Source organism: Neophocaena asiaeorientalis, unplaced genomic scaffold, assembly GCF_003031525.2.
Source record: "Neophocaena asiaeorientalis asiaeorientalis breed wild unplaced genomic scaffold, Neophocaena_asiaeorientalis_V1.1 scaffold118, whole genome shotgun sequence".
NCBI classification, from domain to species: Eukaryota; Metazoa; Chordata; class Mammalia; order Artiodactyla; family Phocoenidae; genus Neophocaena; species Neophocaena asiaeorientalis.
This window is the reverse complement of record NW_020175528.1, coordinates 12,496,407-12,517,511: the sequence shown is the minus strand read 5'-3', so window position 1 is coordinate 12,517,511 and position 21,105 is coordinate 12,496,407.

The following is a 21,105-nucleotide window of genomic DNA, read 5'->3' as shown; positions in this document are numbered from 1 at the left end:
TGTAGACATTGCCAGGTACAAGGGATAAAATATGACTAAGAAACAATCCCTGTCCTGAAGGAAGTCACAGCTTAGTAAGGTAGGTAGACATAAATAAATATGATACAACTTACGGAAAAATGCAGAGAAGAGAGTGAATCATTAAATAGAACACTTACTACCTACCATGTTCCACGTTCTAATATTAATAAAATAGGGATAAAACATGGTACATGTTCTCAGTGAGCTCATGGGAGGGGATATCTTGTCTGGGCTCATTTGACTTTGAACAGGAGGGACATATCATCAACAGACTGGAATGATGTGTGAGCATACATATGTTTTAGGTAATTTCATACTTAATGATTACAGTTGTCCAACTGAAATAGGAGACTTCTATCTGCTGATAGTGCCATGGTGAGTACTGGCTTCCTCAGTAGTACTCAGTTACCTGGGTATAGGAGCTGAGAAGAGAAGTTGTAGATTTCTAGGCTGGAATATTGCCACGAGGGTAGAGATGGAAAGGGAGTATGGGAGCTGAGGATATTGTCAAGAGGATAGTTCAACTCCATAGATTACTGTGCTCTTTATAGTTGAACACCATAGATCATAGAGTCTAAGCAAGGTCAGGATCAAAGTGAAGGTGACAAATCGATGAGAAATTGGAAAAAAACCAAGTAAATTTAATTTTATGAGACTAACGAGTATGCTAGGGTGATGAAGTAAGAGCTGGAAAGATATGAGATTGTGGTTTGATGGTGAGTTATTGAAGTTTAATGTTTCAAAGGAAGAGACCTCCAAATCATGACAAGGGTAAGTGAATGTGAAAGCCAGTGGAGTTACAGAGATCAAAGAACCATGAAGGGGCAGGGGCGTGGCAGAGCTCACCCATTTGAAGTTGAGAGTAAGCAGAATGATGATGGAAGTTGGGGTGGAGAGGGAGGCAGTGGTTGGCTGCCCTCCTCAGTGGAAGTATGACCACCACCCAGTAGCTCACTTGTCAGGGATCCCACAGAATCACACTGGTGGGTATATTCCCTTGCCTGGAGGAGAAGATAAGGATGCCAGTGAGAATTCCCCTAGGAGGCCGAGTTTTATGTAGGCCCCTGCTCTTCCTGTCAGAGAGATCTAATGTCCCTAAAGGAGCATCAAGGAGAGATAATTTACTTCTCAATACAAAACAGTAAGTTAGCAGTGTAACCTCCAATACCTTGTTACTTGATTGTGTTAATTTCCTCTTTAAAAATTGTTTTCTGCATCACTGCTTCCTAATTAGAAGGATGTGGGGCAACAGAAAACTCACTGTCCTGGGTCTCAGAAAATCTTTATGACCCAGTTCTATCTCCTGGTTGAGTTGTCGTGTACACAATTCACCTAATATCCCTTACCCCATTCCAGAAAAATTAAGAGCATTTGGAAACTACTCTGGGGTGGGAAAAATATACCATATTAAAGGAATGAAAAGAAAACCATTGAGATTAGAGGGAGACAATGAGGGGAAGCTGTACCTCAGAGAGAGGTGAAGACAATCAAATGAGTAGTGGGTATGAGATGGCTTTTGTACTAGAATACCCAAGCGTGTATTATCATTGTGCTTTTTTCTAGCAAGTGAGATGCTGAGTGTTACTTTAGCTGTCTGTATCATTCAGGACACAGTCAGGAAAACACAAACTACTCTAAGACTTCCAAACAGAGGGGTTTAATTATGCAGCTTCCTCAGTTTGGATCACCCTGAAATGACAGCTTGGGACAAGGATTTGGGTGACAAGCATGTGATTCTTCTGAAGGTGTGCTCGTTAAGAAGAGCTTGTGAGGGAGAGAGCAAATCAGGATAGACGAAAAGAAAGAACCAAGCAAGGATATGTGGCTCGAGTCATGCACAGCCTTGGCCTGATACAGAGGGAAGGCTCTGGATCATAAACCCCACCACACAATTGTCCCTTCCTTGACAAAGAGGGTGTTTCATAACCATCAGTATTGGCCGTGGCTGCTCTGTCAGCTCCCGTCAGACGAGTCTCATAGAAAGGGACTAGTTTTGAGCTCTCAGCAGTCAAAACTCATAGTAGCAGGGTGACGGGTACACCAGGCCAGTAAGGGGACCTAGAAGGGGCTAGAGTATCTCCTGCAACAGCTGGTGGAAAAACAGAGACACCTGTGAGGGGATGGTGAGGCCACCCAGAGTTTGGCAAAAACAGGAAGAAGCTATCATTCCTAGGCCTGGAGAGACAATCAGAGGAAGTGGTATTATAAGAGCCCACAAGCCAGGCTATTTTGTGGGATGTAGACGTGGCGGGCATTGACTAGAAAGAGCTGGGACTACAGGAAGAGGGGCTGCCTGGCAGAAATCAGAACTATGGAAGAGATGCTGCCATAAATGCCATGAAAATCAGAAAAAAAAAAAAAAAAAAGAAGGAAAAACACCACTGCCATCTTCCTACTCCTGACCCCAATCTTGCCTCCAGTTGGATAAACGAACCTACCAAGAGCCTGGGGAACGTCATTCCTTGCCATTCAATCCGGGGAAGGAGAAGTTTGGGAAATAGATCTCAGAGTCAACAGAAGATTAACTGGGTACCCCCTAGAGAACCTGAGGGCAGCTACTCTTAGGAAGGTGAGCTCCACTGTCTGAGAACAGTGTTCAGATATCAGATTTTCTGCAATTAGTGATTCTTTGGATTTGGGTAAGGAAAGCTGGTTAGGACAGTGAGTCTCTGAAGTGGCAGCTACCCGAACTAGTTGTGACCAGGGGTTCCAGAGCCAATTTGCAACCCCAAAGGTTGTTTCACATAAGGAAGTAGATTTATAAGTACAGTTTTTATTATTATTTCTGGTGAATATTATGAGGATATACAGATATCCCCTCTACCTTCTTACCTTTGCTACTTTCTAAAGGAGTAAAATTCTATTTACAGAAAATTGTGGGGGGGGGGCGGTGGAGGGTGGCAGAGAGACTTACAACTTTCAGTCATCTTTGGAAAAGAGAAGAGAATTGATAGAGCCATTCTTGATCTTGAAAACCTATGTCAGTAACACAACTTGGCAATACCATAGAATGTTCCTGGGAAATGGAAACCAAAATGACAGTTGGGTAAAAAAGGTATAAAAAGTTAAATAGACCAAGAGAGCACACAGGTTTTGGAAACTACATAACTTATTCTTTCATCTTTCATTCGTCACTTAAAATTGATTTCTGCATTTCAAATCTACCCTTTTATATTTTTTTATTGATCACATTTCCTCATCACAAAAAACATCTAGCAAGATATTATCACATTTCTCCCCACTGTGACTATGAAAATGTGCACCTTGTGATAACTTGCAAGATACTCATCTACACCTTAAAGAAATGATCTATAGACATTTTGATGAAATGCTTTATCCCAATCTCATGCTTGGTTGGTGGTATTTTACAGGTTCATTTGCAAGTAGGTTCATTTTTTTTTTAGCTTTTTTTTCAAGGTGGTGATGAGAAATGGGTAATTTTTAACTTGATAGTATCATACCTAGGTACTTCGTTGTCTTGGGACTCATGTATCTTGATTGAATTTAAAACATCACTATTTGAGTCTTAGGAAGTATTCGCAAGTAGATATTTCTCTTCCTATTAATGAGGATTAAATGATTCTGGAGGCAGAAAGTTCTGATCAATTCAGAAAGTACTGCTTGTTTCCCTGAGGAGCCTACAAAGATCAAATCCATGTTTTCATGCAAGAACTTTTTGAAGTGCTTGAAGCAACTGTTAAAGCATCTGGGATGTCTGGTGGTTTAAATGGTTCTCTCTGAGAAATGTTAAACATTAACTTTATAAAATTGTATGATTAGAGAAAGAATGAAATGAATTCATGTACTAGAGTGGTCTGAGAGTTAGCAAACTAGTTACGTATAGGGAGAAGCATGGTTAGTGTTTATTTTTCTACTTTAGAATCTCCCATTTCACAACCCTAACAGCATCGTTCTTTTTTCTGTTTTTATATTACGTGATGGTGGGAAATGACAAGAAAGAGAATGCTGAGAAAGTAGAATAATGCTGCAAGGCGAGAGTATCGTGGAATTTTAAATAGAATAGAGAAGGGATTACCTCTCCTCCACTGTTATGGGTTTGCCTTGCATGGTGTAGGCAGTAGAGTCCAGAGCAGAAAGTAGTGTTTTGATGTCATCTAGTCTCTCTTACACCCAATTGTACCTGATGTAAAATAGAACATAGGAAACATGTAAGAAAAATCCCCTAAAGTATTACTGAACTACAATGAAATGCGCTCTCTACTGCCACCCTATTCCCATCATCACAAAACTCTACAAGTTACTGAAACCAATTACCCTTTGAATTTTCTGTCACCATCTCAGTAAATGGAAACATGAAGAGATTTTTTTTTTTTTTTTTCAAAAAGAGGCCTCATTCTTGGATCCTGTGGCTTTTATCCACTTTTCTAGCAGTTGTCCTTCCCTCACTCTAGCCTCTAAGGTCCATCACTTTCACCAGCCACATATCTGTTGGGCTCCTACCTTGTGGGACACACCCTGACCTGCACTATGGGGGATGCAAATCGGGGGGCGGGGGAGAATGGGTTCTGATGTCCAGGAACTCCTGACCTCGCTACCTCAGTCTGACAGCCTGGTACCCTCCTCTTTCACCTTTTAGTGATTCCACCATCCTTGAAGATTGAGCACAGCTGCCCCCTTTCTATGAATTCTCCAATCATAATTGTTCCCTTTATGAATCTCCCTTACGTTCTGGAATCGGGAACTACAAAAATAGAGAAAGAGAGCTGTCATAGGCTAGAGTGGCTAGGAGATACTTCTGAAATAAAAAGACCTGAAAAGCTCAGCCTGGAAGAGGCAGGCAGAGTCGTTCAAATATGGAGGGGTAAGAAGGATGGTCTAATGATGGGAATGATGCATGAAAGGTGCAGAGGTGTGGAATCAAAAAGCCACTCTGTGTTTTGGTTAAACTATTGTGGAAAAAAAGTCTGTATAGAAAATATTGATAGCATAGATCAGTGGTTCTCAAATTTTAGATCAGTGTCGTCCAAGAGAAATTTAACGCAAGCCATATATGTAATTTCTCTAGCAGGCACATTAAAAAATGAAATAGGTAAAATTCATTTTAATGATACATTTTATTTAACCTAACCTGCCCAATATGTTATCATTTCAACATTTGATTAATTTAAAATATCATTTATGTCACTTTTACATCCTGTTTTTGTACTAGGTCTTAAATTTATTGTGTACTTGACATTATAGCCCATCTCAGTTTGGACTAGCCACTTTTCAAGTGCTCAATAGTCGCAGGTGGCTAGTGGCTAGCATATTGGACAGCACAGCTTTGAAGTATGTCAGGATCTTGTTAAAATACTGGTTGCTGGTTTCACCCCCAGAGTTTCTGATTCACGAGATCTGGGGTGGGGTCCAATAATTTGCATTTCTAACAAGTTCCCAGGTGATGCATATGCTACTGGTCTGGGACCACTAGCTTGGATAAGTGGTTCTCAAGCCTGGCTCCAAATTAGAAATACATAAGTTAAAAGCAAGAGAAAAATACTTGTCCTTCAGGCCACACCCCAGGCCACTTAAACCGAGCTCTAGAGGTCAGGCCCTGGGAAACTGCTCTTTTAAAAAGTTTGCCAGGGGGTTTTAATTATCAGCTAGGTCAGAGAACCACAGAAGTCGTAGGAGAGAGGACTAGAAAGATGTTTTAGTAAGCACAGGAGGGCTGAATTTTAAAAAAGAAAAATAGACCAAATCTTATAAGTAACAGGGAGTGTCAGTAGGCTTTTAAACAAAGCAGTGATATATAGTGAAAGCATTATTTTGTTGAGTTGCTGGCACTGGTAGTGACCTATATCAGGAAAGGTTTAAAATGGTTAAAGAGAAAGATTAGAAATGGTTTAGAGAAAGATTTAAAATGGTTCAAGAGCTGGAGGAGTTTGGGACAATGCAAGGAAGATGTGAGGAGGGGAAATAAGAGAGTCATACACACTCTGTTCAATTACATGACTATTCTACAGAGTGATGGAATGAAGGGTATGAGCTAAACATCAACATGGGATTTGTGTTACTTGTTTAGTTCAGCATAGAACGATAATGTGGCAGTCACAGCAACACCTACAAAGGCCATGTAAGAAAGGTAACCAAAAAAGTAGGGAGAGGAAAACCCCTAGGAGAAAATTCACATGTACACATCCTGTGAATGACGGAAACTTATGTTTGATTACATTTGTTAGGCCTGATCCCTCGGGGGTAGTCCCCTTCAGACAGTACCTGTTATTTGCCCCCTCACCTTCTCTTGCCCCTAAAATTTCTTTTTCCCTCAGGCCAGACTCAGAGCTCTCTTTAGGATTCCTAGTCTCTAGGCAGTAGAGTCGTTCTTTGTCTGAGCCTGATTCAGATTGAAACTTTGTGAAAATGAATTATCAAAGATACTTGAAGTCAACGGAAACTATAAACAAAAGTCAGCAGTTCCTGGAGAAACAGTCCCCAGTTTGGGATGACTGGAGATAGGGGTGTGTGGGTGTGGGTGAAAAGCATAAATTCATGATGAAAGTAAGATTTCACAACCCGAAACCACATTATCTCTCAAACATCACAGGCACACACTCTGTGAGAGGAGGCATGAACTGTTGCCAACATGCCACAGAATTTAGATCACATAAAAGCGCTAGGGAAAAGCCACAGTAATAAATGACGCTGTGGTATCATAGGTCCTCCCCGTATCACCTCACATATGGAATTTAACTTATCATGGTTGAATACATGCTTTAAAAAAATAAGTAACCAACAGAAAATATCTAAAGTAGTAATTACAGGTATCAGCCAACACATGTTTAAATCAGTTATTTACTATCAATTGTAATTCATATCTATCCTTCCTCCTTTCTATGTAAGAGTTTGGGCAGTCTCCAAAGCCTGTTAATAGGAACTTAGATAAGATTCTTAATGAGTTCTTAAGATTAAGCTTCCATTACTGTTACTGAATCCTGGGTTCCTTGTACCTCATCTGGTATTTTCTTTCTGTTCCCTAGGCACCACCCTTTTCTCATCCATATTCTTAAAACATTCCCACTGAGCCCATTAACAAATTGCCAAGCCAGACTGGCAATTAAATTACAGCCTAGAACCTAAATTTTAATTCTGAAGATTTTTCTTTCTTTTCACAACATGGCCCCTAAAATTGCTTGCTCAAATGTTGCGATGGGCCAGTGACCCTATTTTCCTGAAAGTAATTTACCACACTTTCAGACCGATGGTCAGCTCACTACAGAAAACCTCCTCATTTATCTAGGAAATCATACTACATTTGTAATATCTAAACTTATATCAGTGTTCATCCATAAATTCAAATTATTTATCACTTACAGGGGAAGGAATTAATCTGAAACCAGTTAACCTCAGTTAAACATTCTGGATCCTACAAATTTCCATAGTCCCCATTAGCTCTTATTTAGAAGTTTATTTCCTTCCTCTGTTTCTATATGTTCTGCTTTCAATAGTGATTGAGAATAGTCAGTCACGATGGTGTAAAGAGTAATTCCTTATCTCTCCTACTTATTAAATCTCAGAACTTAAACAAGAAGCTACAAGTTATTAATTTTCACTACCACCTCAAGTTTTCAAAGTTAAAGGTTATTTGGATGTAAAGCTTAAAATACACAGACGATGAACAAGTTCACAATTTTAAATGACATTAGTACAAACGTTTCATCAAGCCCTTGCCAAGACAGAAGTGAATCAGCACATTTACACTGTAAAATTAATGAAACTAAAAGAATAAAAAAAACCAACTCATTTCTTAGAACTTCAAAAAAGAGATCTACGCTAAGGATTTCTTCAGGTGTTCAAGCCTGTTATAACTCACATAAATCTTATAGTTCTAGTGCAATGCAACTCGGCAAATATTTCCCAAAACAAAGTGAGTTTCATTGGATTTCTTCAAGCCATTGTGCTTTGCAAGTCTAGAAAATGCTTTCCTCAGAGCTCAGATTTCTGGAAAAGAACTGCTGTTGCTAGAACTCTGAGTAGGCGTTAGAACATTCATTCTGGGTTAACTTCTTTACAAAGTAATCTACCAAAAAATAGCTGCAGCAGATCCAATATCCCTACTTTCATGTAATTAGTATTTTGGGGAGCTCCTAAGAGAACTCTTGCATGGATCAGTCCTCATGAATATTAAAAGGATAAAACTCTTACAAGTATTCGCCGTCCTTTAAGTACTTTACTTGGTTAAGCAAATCTTTTGTATTTATCAGCTAATTCTCAGCTGGATCTTAATTCTTTTCAAAGGAGCAAGCTCCCTACTTGGATTGCATGCAAATCACAGCTTGGTTGTGAACCTATGCAGCAAACTTGAGCTATACAAATATCAACCCACAATATGGAGCTGTCGGAAAGACCTTAGCTTATATCGCGGTGTGGAATGGAGCCTAGGAGGCTTTGGTGGTGAAATTATGCTTCAAATTTAGGCTCATCAGTAAAAAGAAAAAAAAAAGAAACTGTTAGAGAAAATTTTGATTCAAAGTCTAGAGAACAGTTACTAACAGAGGAAAAATCTACATCCAAAGCCTAGCTATAAAGCATAACATTTAGGACTTCAAACACATTGGAAAATTATAAAGCCTACCTTGTTAATTTTAAAATATTTTTACCAGTCCTGTAATGAAGAATCTATAATATTAGTTACTAAGAAAGAGAAATAAACCAGGCTACAGGCAATTTTACCTTACTAGAATTCATATTAGCTCTCTTACTTCAGTTTTTTTTGCTTCTGTCTATGCCAGAGCCCCTCAAAGTATTAACCTTCACTCATCCAACTGATTTTTATCACCAGGCTTGAAACAAGATATGTTTATCTATTTTTGCTAGATATTGTTGGTGTCTAGCAAAGTGTCTAGCACATAGTAGATGCTCAGCAAACATATGTTGTAAAGAATTTAACTTTAACAAATGGATATAGATGATATTATATGATCTATACAGAGTTAATGGAGACTTATAAAAGAATATCTCCAGTTCCATGACTTCGAAGTTGGTTTTTGGGCCCTCAGTGCTTGAATAATCTATTTGTGTGGAACTAAATCTGAGTATGGAGAAAAAAAATAAATCCTGAACTGGGACTGTGAATTGACTATTAAGAAATCAGGTTATTCATAAAGCTGAAGGAGAAACTAGCTGTATTCAGCATAGTAGTACTGCCAAGAAATTTATGCAAACTTCTAACAGATTTTTTACCATCCAAGCATTGCCAACTGGCCTAAAATTTAAGCCTCTGGCTTAAAGTCTTTTTGCATCTGTGCCCTTAGAAACTGACTGGTATTATTTATTTAAATTGACACTTTGGGTTTTTTTAAATTTAAAATGTAATACGTAGTTAATGTAGAATATTTGAAATATACAGGGACCTTTGAAAAATTCTAAATCATTATTCTTCTATATGCAAAGAAAATATTAGCATTTTAGTCATCATCTTCCTTTTCTTTTTTCATACATATGAACTACAACCCTCAAGGACAAGGCTCACTCAAATTAGAACCCCTACAGGGAAGCCTTCTCATACAGATCTCTCTAGGACTTCACTTTTATGTATTGACAGCCAAAAAATATGTAGAATAAAGAATGCAAGGACATATATCATATGTTAAAAGTATTTCTGACAGAGAAGGAGAGTAGAATTCTTACTTTATTGTACACATTTTGTATTGTTTGAATTCTTTAAACGAGATGTGTCTGTATGTTGCTTGTAAGAGAAAACACTTAAAAAGAGTTAAACAGTAATTTTAAATGAAGGTAATATCACCTAAAAATGTAAAGGTATTATACAACCTATCATAATTTTCTCTTTGCTTTGACTACCAGTATATTCAAAACTTATTTTACATCCAACTGTGGTAGTTAACATATAGTGAAACCTCATAGTTTTGTTGTGTTTTTTAAAAAATATAATTCTCTTTTCATTTCCTACTCAATTTTCACCTTTACATTAATTTTTGACTCCTCTTTATTTTTTATTGCAATGTGCTGCAATAATTTTTTTTCAAATTTTTGTTTGTTTTGGACTATAATTAAAATACAAAACCAGAAAAAAAAAATCCAACTTACTGTAGCTATCAAAAATCAAACCAGGGCTTCCCTGGTGGCGCAGTGGTTGAGAGTCCGCCTGCCGATGCAGGGGACACGGGTTCGTGCCCCAGGAAGATCCCACATGCCGCGGAGCAGCTAGGCCCGTGAGCCATGGCCACTTGGGGGGGCCCAAGCGGGGGGGGGCCCCAAAACAAAAAAAAAAAAAAAAAAAAAAAAAAAAATCAAACCAACCAACCTACGTGATATTTGAGACTTTATGAAGAAAGTTGCTTAGAGTACCAAGGCCTATTTCCCCAGAAGATGCCAACCCCAAAATTAACATTATATTTCACCAACATCAATAAGCCACACTCACAGGCACTTGTCCCACCTGCTCTTTCAGAATTTCTTTCTCCTGCAAAATGTCCCCCTCCTTCCACCCACTCCATCCAGAAGTCCCCAGGAAATGTGTCACAGGAGCTGAGAAGCCAGCAACCATATGGCAGTTTCCCTTCCTGCTCTGCCTCCTTTTGGAGATGCTCTTCCCTTACCCCAAAGACTAAATGAAAGCGCCTCAACACTTCCCAGTACCAGCAGTCGAGCAGTTTTCCTCCAGGAACTGCTTCCTTAGGTGAGTGTCCTAGATTCCCACTTCCATTTCCTCCAGGTGCCCCTTCTTCTGTTACTGCACTTCTGTTGAACTCCACCATTCCTTTGGGTACTCTGGCTTTCTTTGGTGGGTATCACTTCCCCAAATGTCCTTTTGTCCCTCCTGCCAGGCACAGCTACCACCTCCACTGAGTTGCCCAGCAACTTCGTCGTCCATTGATTCAAGTCTTACTTACCCACTGAGTCCTCTGTTCAGTGGTGCACTGTGTTCTGTGGTGAAGACTAGAGAAGACCCCTCTTCCATTTGGGATTATAATCTATTAGAGGAGTGCCAAAGAAATATGCTTGTGATCTGATGACTGGAGCAGTTTCTAGGAACACAGTATTTTCCCTTTTTAATTTCAGAGTGTCTCCTCTGGGAAATTTAGATGTGAATAAAGAATTGAGGGAAGGGAACATGGCTGGAACAGGAGATAAATTCTGTGCTTTGTGCAGACCTCTCAGTCGTGACTGTTCCTCATTTATGTCCAAGGATTTGTTACTGATTTCACTAGTTGCCTGGCCAACTTGTTTAGAAAGGAAAATGAGTGGATGATAATGTGACTCTAGAAAGATTTTTTAACAATCATCATATTCAAAAGTCAAAGAAGAAGTAACATTTCAGTGAAATGAAACTTGCTTTAGCCTAATTGGAAGCCTCAGGGTAAACCTTTATTTATGTATTTTTGGAAACACTCTAAACTGAGTAGAATTTTAAAATATTACCAAGCTAATTTAAATGTTGTAAAATGCCAGGAGGGAGGGGATAGTGGTCTTAAAAGTTTTTATGGATAGGTGGTTGATCTTTTCTAATAATTCATTAGAAAATATGCTCAATTTTTCATAATAAGAAAATGTCATTAAAAAGAGAAATATCAGCTTCTCAGCTTTATGTTTAAAAAAGAGGATGTCTAATTGACTGCAGGATAAAAGGTAGCATGCATAACCTTTTAAAAAATTATCAAAAGCATTGTCCTTGATGTTAGCCTGACACTTTCCCCTTTGATTAGGCAAAAATAACACCATGGACTTACATAACACTTTCCTTCAAAGGGACCAAAGAACCTGCTTTAAAAATATATATATCATTATCCCATTATCTTTATAAGGATGAAGGTGGAAGGGACTTACTAATGAATAGAGATGCTGTCTAACAAAAAATAAAATAAAATAACAAGTTCACCTGTGACCCACCCTCCTCAGTCATCTACATTCTCCCTCCTTCCTGTACCCACCTCATGGCAAGTGGTGATCATCCCAATCCAGTTCAGTGTCTCTTTTTTAAATTATTATTATTATTTTATTTATTATTTTGTTTGCGGTACACGGGCCTCTCACTGTTGTGGCCTCTCCCGCTGCGGAGCACAGACTCCGGACGCGCAGGCTCAGCGGCCATGGCTCACGGGCCTAGGCGCTCCGCGGCATGTGGGATCTTCCCGGACCGGGGCACGATCCCGTGTCCCCTGCATCGGCAGACGGACTCTCAACCACTGCGCCACCAGGGAAGTCCTCTCTCATTGTTTTTAAGCAGTAAATTAGATCACCCTTTTCTACTTCTTGGCAATATCGTGAATAGATTCAGTAATTGTTTAGAAAACTACAGTTTAACACTAAATCAAAATTTTAATACCATATCTAATTCAGTATCTACTCAAACAATGACACCCCTACTCTCTTATGCCCCCACTCCATCATCTCAGGTCAGATCTGTGGCTTGAGAAAGTTTGTTGGCCTCTTATTCTTCCTCTCCTATTTGACCTGGTACTGGCACTGCCAGGGTCATGGGGGTGGAAGAGAGTTGGAAGGTGAGAATAGTTGGTGGAGAGAGAGTTAAAGGAAAAGGTCAAAGTCTTACTTGTCTAGTGCTAGTATAAGCCACTTGTGTCCTCAATTACGGCAGGTTCTAAGTGCAGGCTCTTTCCTAGAGAACAGTTGAGGTTTGTCTGGAGACCCCCTCTAGGACCTCTACAGGGCACCATCTGCTAACACAGGTGATGACCTTTCCTGCTGACTTCTCATGACCCCTCTCAGCTCTGCATCCTCCACCCTCATCTCCGTGGTGAACCCGCAGACTCCTTCACCTAAGACCTTTACACTCCACAAACCAGCTCCTTCTACAGGATCCTGCCTAGATGGCTGAAGTGGCTATTTTCAATGGATTCACTTGACCCATAGAAATTTGCATTCATGCTACTCATACCAAAACTGCCTTCTTTGCTCCTCCTGCTATAATGGACAGCTCTAACCTACCTCATACTTCAAAATTCCCCAGACCAAATGCAGGTACCAGTCTCTATGTCAATATACCTTTCCAAATGCTCTGAAGTTCAGCAAGGGTAGCATAAGGCATAACAGTACATTTATGCAGTTTAATAAGCATCCAGCTGGGGAATAAAATTCCATTCTCTTCCCTTGAAAAAAATAAAAACCAGCACAAACAAACAAAACATCAACAATAAAAACTAATCTCTTTAGAAAGTCTCTTGTCTTAAGGGAGTGAAGAATATGACATAGAAAACTTTTCTCTTTAAATTTCTCTCATTCTCTTACATAGGCTGTTTGAAGTAGTAGACACAAACTACTTCAAACAGCCTATGTAACATTTAGCCAGCCCTCATGGAAATGTCATTCTTTAAAATATGTGATTTGCCATTGCTTAGGCCCAACTGGGGCCTTCAGCTGAAATTCAGAAATAATGGGAAAAGGACAATTATACATTCTGTTACAGCCTCTGGAAGTACTTCCAGCAGAGAGCCCTTAGCTGTCCACGTCCTTTAGAAATTGTACTGATGGAAGAGAGTCACCTCATCCAAAGTCACATCACCTTCCTCACCTGGGGAGTCCTCAACCAATCACTGGTTAATACAGAGATATAAACCCTGGTACTCTTCCCCTACTTGGAGGAACTTGAAAGAGATACCTTGCTTCAGAGCTCCTCATGGGTTGGCTGAGGCACTGTCTGAGATCACGTCATAGCCCAACTTCTTTCTCAGTCCAATCCTCCTTATGACTCCATTCCATCCACGTGGGTAGATCCCAAGACCACTCCTAACACATTTTCTGCACACTAATCTCCATCTCAAGATCTGTTTCTGAGGGTACCCAACCGGTGACAGATCATGAATAAATAAAAGATACCTACTCTTTCCACCTCTATTAAACATTCTGTCGAAGGTCCAGTCAATGCAAAAAGACAAGAAAAAGAAATGAAAGATATAAAGGTTGCAAAGGAGAAAATAAAGTTCTCGTTATTTATAGACAACATGATTGTACATAGAAAATCCTAAATAACCTACAAATAAAGGATTAGACTCTAAAAAATTTTAGCAAGATTGCTGGATAGTATAATTTTTATATTCCAGTCAAAAATATTCAATTAGAATTTTTTCAAATATGCCATTTTCAAGAACATTAAAAAAATCTAAGCATAATCAATGATTTTTAAGATAATCATTCAGAAAACCACAAAGTATTGAGAATAATTAAAGAAGACCTAAGTGAACAGAAGGATAAATCACAATTATGAATTGGAAGACTCAACACAAAGATATCATTATATTTAAATTATTACAGATTCAGTGCAACATCAATTGCATCAATCAGTAATTGTCATAATAAAGCTGTGTAACAAGCTACTCCCAAACTCAGTGTCACCAAACAATAATCATTTATTTCCCTCTCGTGGATCTATGGATTAGTGCTTGATTTAGGTGAGGTTCAGCTGGGTCCAAGTTGGCTCCAGAAGAGGGTTGGACCAGGTCTGTTTCATGTGTCTTTCATTGCTAGGAACCAGTGGCTACCCAAGTTACATTTTTCTCATGTAATGGGAAAAATGCAAAAGTCAAACCCAACTGTGTGGCCTATTGCAAGTTTCTTCTCACAGCATGTCTACAAACATCTCATTGACCAAAGCCTGTCACATGGCCAGGCCCAACATCAAAGGCTGGGGAGCATCCTTCTCCCATGAAGGTTGTGGGGGAAAAAAGGGGAGAATTCGTGCATATTTGGTAAGCAATAATTACATCTACCACATTCACCAGGCTGAACACATTTGAGTACTTTTCTGTTTGTATATTATAAAAATAAAATTTAAAGTTTAAAAAATGTTTATGATATTGAACAAAAAAGTCTAGAAAAGGTTTTAAGGTTAACAAATAGATTATATTTAAATTTTTATTTAATGACCTTTCACTGAGTTCTTACTTTATACCAGGCCTGGAGCTAGTAAGTGCTGTGGGTGACTGTATCATAGAATAAAAGAGGGTACTTTCTCTCGAGAATCTAACAATTAGGTTGAGGAAAAAAAATTGTTCAGAGTAACTAGTCTGAATGAGGAGAGGATTGCTTCCATGTGAATAAGGGAATATTTAAGAATATTTTACTTGATATATCCACAGAAAATGTCCACAAATTTGAAATGCCACTAACTCATTATTACATTTTCACATTAAAATTATTTTTAATGTGAATATGGCTATCTTCTGAAATTTTTATAACCAGAGTAAACATGCTATTATGTGTTTTACTTTTTCACATCTCATTTATGAATGATTTTCTGTATATCAAGATATTCCACATTTTTTGAATCTTTAATGACAATATGGTATCTCCTATAATTTGTGGATCACTCAGTTATGTTCATAATTCTTCAGACATGATTTATTTCCAAATTTTCACTGTTAAACTTTTCCACCTTCAGGAGTGTGTATAAGTGTGTGTAAGTGTGTGTATGTGTATTCTCAGTTAGGGTCATTTTCTCAGAGTGTATTTTTAAAAAGTGTTTGTTTTAGAATAGAGTTAGATTTATAGGAAAATTGTGAAGATTGCTCAAAAAATGTGAGTTATCTCATTTGTATGCAAACCTTTGTTTGTGCAGGGGACCCTAGAGGGAGAGTACACTCTCCATGTGGTGGGTTCTCCATCCTGGAATCTGTTGCCTTCAGAGATCCATGAAATTGCTAGAATCCTGAATAACCCTCTCAAACTCTGATTTATTGCTGCACTTGGGGCTTGAATCTTCAAGCTTATCCAAATGAGTCTTTTTCCCCTGCATATATTTTAAGTGATCATATTTGTTGGAATAACTTAACTGAAGTCGATGATAAAAAACGACACGGTACTAGCATTTATTGAGAATCTACTAAGTGTCAAACACTGTATTAGACCCCTTTCCCATGTTATATCATTTAATCCCAATAATAACCCTAAAATAGAGGTATTGGAACACCATTTTATTTACAAGGAAGAGAGTTCAAAGTATCTGGCTTGTAATAAAGGAGTCAGAGAATTCCTCGAGTTTGTTGAGCTGCAAATCACATCACAGTTCCACTCCAAACTAAATAAAGCTTGAAATCAGTTTACAGTCAATAATTTTATTTCATAATTTTTTAAACATATGCACTATACCTTGAACACAGTGACCTATGGGGAAAAAAAAACAGAATAAAAATTTTGGACTCTACTATGGATCAGATATGTTGAAAACCTACATTTATTTGTAGCCTAAATCCTCCAATAAATTTAAAGGCACATACAGTTTTTAACCAGAGGATAGGTAATTTGCACATTTCACATGTTTTGTTATTCTCAACAGACTGATCCAGTCATAAATATTTTTTGAAATCTTCATGTGCTGTAGCAGAGTTTAAGTTTTCATGCATATTAGAACTGAACTGGAACAAAGCATTGTAATATTTGGGCTTTATGTTCACAGAAGCAATTCAATGACGTATCAACATTGAAATGGGCTTAAATATTTCCTGGGATGGCACGTGAGATCTGTAGGATAACTAAGGTCCTATGTTAGCAGGGAAGACAATATTTTGTTCCTTTCATGGCTTTAAATCCATGCTTAGTTTTCCTAAATTTCATGTGTGGAGAGCATCCATATATTTTTCTGAAGAGTTTATTTTTAAACACTACCATTTTATTTCTAGTAGCATGTTGTTAGTCTCCATGTAATCGTTTTTTTTCTCATTTCTTTTTCTGTGGTTAACTTCTAGTTTCATGGTGCTGTGGTCAGAAAAGATGCTTGAGATAATTTCTATACTCTTAAATTTGTTGATGTACCATTTTATTTCTTAGCACTTATTTTAGTGAAGGCATATCTTGGCCATTAAAAACTTCAATTAAATAACTGCAAACAAATATTTGCTATGCTCCCAGAAAGAAAAATATATTCCATTATTGATTATGAAGCCCCAGGCCTGTCTTTTTAGGAGACTGATCAGGTATAGACCTATTCTTGTCCCTCTTTTGATCTAAATAGGGTTTTAAAAAATGAACAAAGCACAAAAGCTAGAATCGGTCTGATGGGAGTATTCAGAACCGAAGGAACTTCTCCCCTTAGGTGCTAGACACCAGGAGACAGGAAGTGTCCTGAGTATACTGTGAGAGACTGTGAATTTTGTGGTAGAGGTTGGGAAGATATACGAATAGGTTGCACGAGTGAGAAAATTATGCTTAATAGAAGAGCAGGAGACTCCTGAGATTTGGGGATCCCATATGTTAATAACAGTTGCTGTGGTCCTAGTATTTGTATTTCTTTAAAAATAGAGAGAGACATGAATGAAGATTGTATTCCATTCTGGGTCTGGAGTCTATAAGAGGGATACTGCTCCTGGATTAATTTAGGGGTTATAGCTTAGTTAAGCCTTGCGTATGTATCGAGAAAATTCTGTAGCCTGATTTTATCATTTAAAATGTAAAAATATATTTCCATGTCAATAATTATAAATCTTTTTTTTTTTAACATCTTTATTGGGGTATAATTGCTTTACAATGGTGTGTTAGTTTCTGCTTTATAACAAAGTGAATCAGCTATACATATACAATTATAAATCTTTATTATCATTTGTGTATGCTTCAAAGTATTCTACAGTGTGAATGAAACACATTTATCATTCCTCTATTTCTGGTTTGATAGGCTCTTTTCCGATTTTCACCGTTGTAAACACAATGGCAACATAATAAATAAGTAATATAATCCTGAACATCTATCTTCCTATTTTCTTGAGAAATTGAGTCCAAGATCATAAATATTTTTAAGCTTTTGGATGTGAATTCAAAATTGTCCTCCATGAAAGCTTGTAACAATTTATGCCATCAACAGCAGCATATGGGGGTCCTATTATGTGGCGTATTTCTGTGACATAAATTGATGTGTAGATACATGATTACCCGTGATTTTTTTATCTAAAATGAGAGTGACGCATCACCATTCTTCCAGCATCCCGTTCAAGCTGACATCCAGGAAATATAAATTGCTTGGTTTTGCTCAAATATGAATGGATTGTCTTAAATATACGCCACTCAAATTACTTCTCAAGATGTGTGCCGTTCCCAAGGCTGCACTGTTTACAGAATCTATTTGAATCTTCTTGTCAACACCCAGACGGCATTCAAAAGACCATGCAGTTCTGAACTTACCCTTGCGAGATGTTTTAGAAGTGCCTGTTCTCCACTGCAGCATCCCCTCCTCCTTTGATCTGCAGAATTCCTAAACCAGTTTTGGTATGAAATGTGTCAGTGTGGTTGTGGATATCTGAACATTGTCATGGGAATTCTTGAAAATAAAATTAAAGGCGCGCAAGACATAGAATAGTTTGCTAATATGTATGTCATCCAGAAGCTGGGCTTTGACACATCTGTAACATCAGTTGATATTCTGATAATTAATTATGCCTGCATTTTCTTATTTTTGCCATCCCTTATCTCAGAATTTTCTACAGATCTCCTTACCAGCAAACAAGAGTATCCCTGGGCGTGTTTACTTTGGTAAGGTTTTCTTAAAAAAAAACAAAAAGTCTTCTTTTCAACTCTAGGATTTCCCCAGTTTGGATTTTCTGGTGGCTTTCTGCCATCTGGGTGACAGTTGAGACCTTTCCACAATACTGGGAAAACAAAATAGAAACTGAAAATAAACTTTGCCAAAAGATCAGGACCCAATAATAAGGCGAGTGAAAAACAAGTAAAAATACCCCATAATCTTACGTTAGTTCTTTGCATTTTCTTTCTTAGCAGAATAAGACAAATGACTGAAAGAAAACCATATAGAACAGACACAATATTATGAACTTTCGTAAATTAAGAAGTGAAATGTTAACAGCACAGAACCCTCTGGTCACAAGGAGGGAAGAATAAGGAACTAGAGTTGCCCTTTTTTGTCTTTGTTTTTCCCCTCACTGTGTGAGGCAAAGCAAGGTGGAAAAAGACAAACCCTAATCCACAGAGTCTGGGCTATTTCTCTTAGAAATTCAAGATGATTTACAGCTAATTTATCTGTCTTAAACCTTTCCACAGAGGAATCACACAGATCTCTAGGCAATTTCATGCTCAATGTAGAGATGAGGAAGCTAAAACACCATTAAAAACACAATCAATCAGGGACAGAATTGGTCACAGAACCCTGCTTTTATTTTCTCCTCCATGAGTCTCTGATAATTTGGCCTCTGGAGTTTCTCTTCTTTACTGAGAAATGTAAGGAAGAAAAGGGGACCTATAGGAATATTTGCACCCACCTGAGTCCTCAATTTAAATGAAAGCATTATCTCAGAGGGCGTGATTCAATACATTTTCTTAATTGGAAATATTTTTTCTATTTTTCTCTTTCTTTTGTTTGTGCAAATCCTTATGTTTTTCCCCCCACCTCAATTTTTTTAAGGGATTGAAGAACTTACCTTAGGTGTGAAAGCAAGCACATATGAATTGAGATTTCCTTGATAATATAATTTTAGGAGACATTTATTGAAGTCATTATTCATAGTCCCCAGAGCCCTACATAATTGCCACATGACTAGTCCTCTGAACTCATCTCCTACTCCTCTGCTTTTCTGCTCCATACAGGTCTCTGAGCCTTTAACCCTCCACACTAATTCCTGCTTCAGGCTTTGAGACATCCTGTTCTGTCTTCCTAGAGGATTGTGTCCCAGTTGTTCACATGGCTGTCTCCTTCTTGTCATTTAGATTTGAACTCAAACCTTCCTTTTTCAGAAAAGTTTTCTCTTTCATCCTCAGGTCAAATTATACTTTTCAGAAAGTCAAAATCAAGACTCTCATACCAATCCTGAATTAGCATTAAATTTTTACCTCATTAATAAGAAAATAGTAAAGATGATAAAGCTTTTTCCAAGAAGAATTTGTAGAATAAATGCTTATATATCATTCAGAAAAGGCATGCTGAAATGAATTTACTATGTTAGACACAAAACTGATTATATCCTATAGGGCAATGAAACCATAAAATTTAGGGTTACTTTCTCTGCCAGGTAGAACCCATGGGTATTTCAATTGGACAGTTGTATTCATGTTAATATGTAATTTTGCAGACCCTAATCGCTAGTAAATACTAAGTCAAAGATAGATTCTTTCTTACCCTTGTACCCTGAGCCCTCAAAACAATGTCTGACATATAGTAGGTGCTCAGTAAATATTGGGGGGGAGGTGATAGGGTGACCAACAATATTTTAGTGAAAGTAGCTAATGCATATAAGTTAGAAAGCAGAGGGAAACTGAGTATCTGACTGAAAAGTGAAAGCATGAACAAATAAAAACAGAAAAATAGAAGGCAATATACAGTAGTGCTAAATAATATCGATACTGTGTGTTTCAGAAGCACTGTCAAGATGATAACATCCACAGGAAAATATTATAACTTCCAACAATTGAAAGTATGACCAATACCCCAGAAATACTCATGGATAAATTTGATGCTAAGGAAGCTCTGTAAAGATAGGACCCTTATTAAATGGCATTTAGGGAGAATTATAAAGTATGTTTTAATGTTTATGGTACAGAATTTGTATTAGGGTGTATGTTTAAGAGGCAATTGTAGGTGAAAATATGAATGGACACTCGAAATTTAATTAAAGCAAAAAACCATTTATTAAGTACCTACTTTGTTTAAGGCAGACTATACCTCATTGTAGTTTATGACATCTGGCCTCTGTTTTTCATGAAAATCCTTTTCTCCTGGTCTGATGAGTGGTAGATAGACCTTAGTCACATATTTGAAAAGGCATGGCATTTGCCTATAGCAGAACAAAAAAGGAATTAGCACTCCCTTTCTGTTTTCTTTTTGCTTGAGTCTTAGTCACTCACTAGTGTATAGAAGATGCGATAGAAATTCTCCAGAATGTTGAGAATTCACACTCTCTCTTCTGGTGAAATGATGACATTTTTCCCAGTAATGTTTCCCTCTTGATTGTGTTCTCTGCATTTGGCTCTTATCATCCCTGAAATTAACTCACGGATATCTGATAATAGACTGGGAAGGGGGGGAGGGTGGATTTTCTAAGATGTATAATTCTTTAAGGAATTTTTTCAGCCTTTCCCCCAAAACAGAAGTAAACAAAGAAAGGAAATGTTAGATTGCTAAGCCTGTTTAGAAAGCAAACACATTTTATCCCATTCAGAATTCTTAACAGT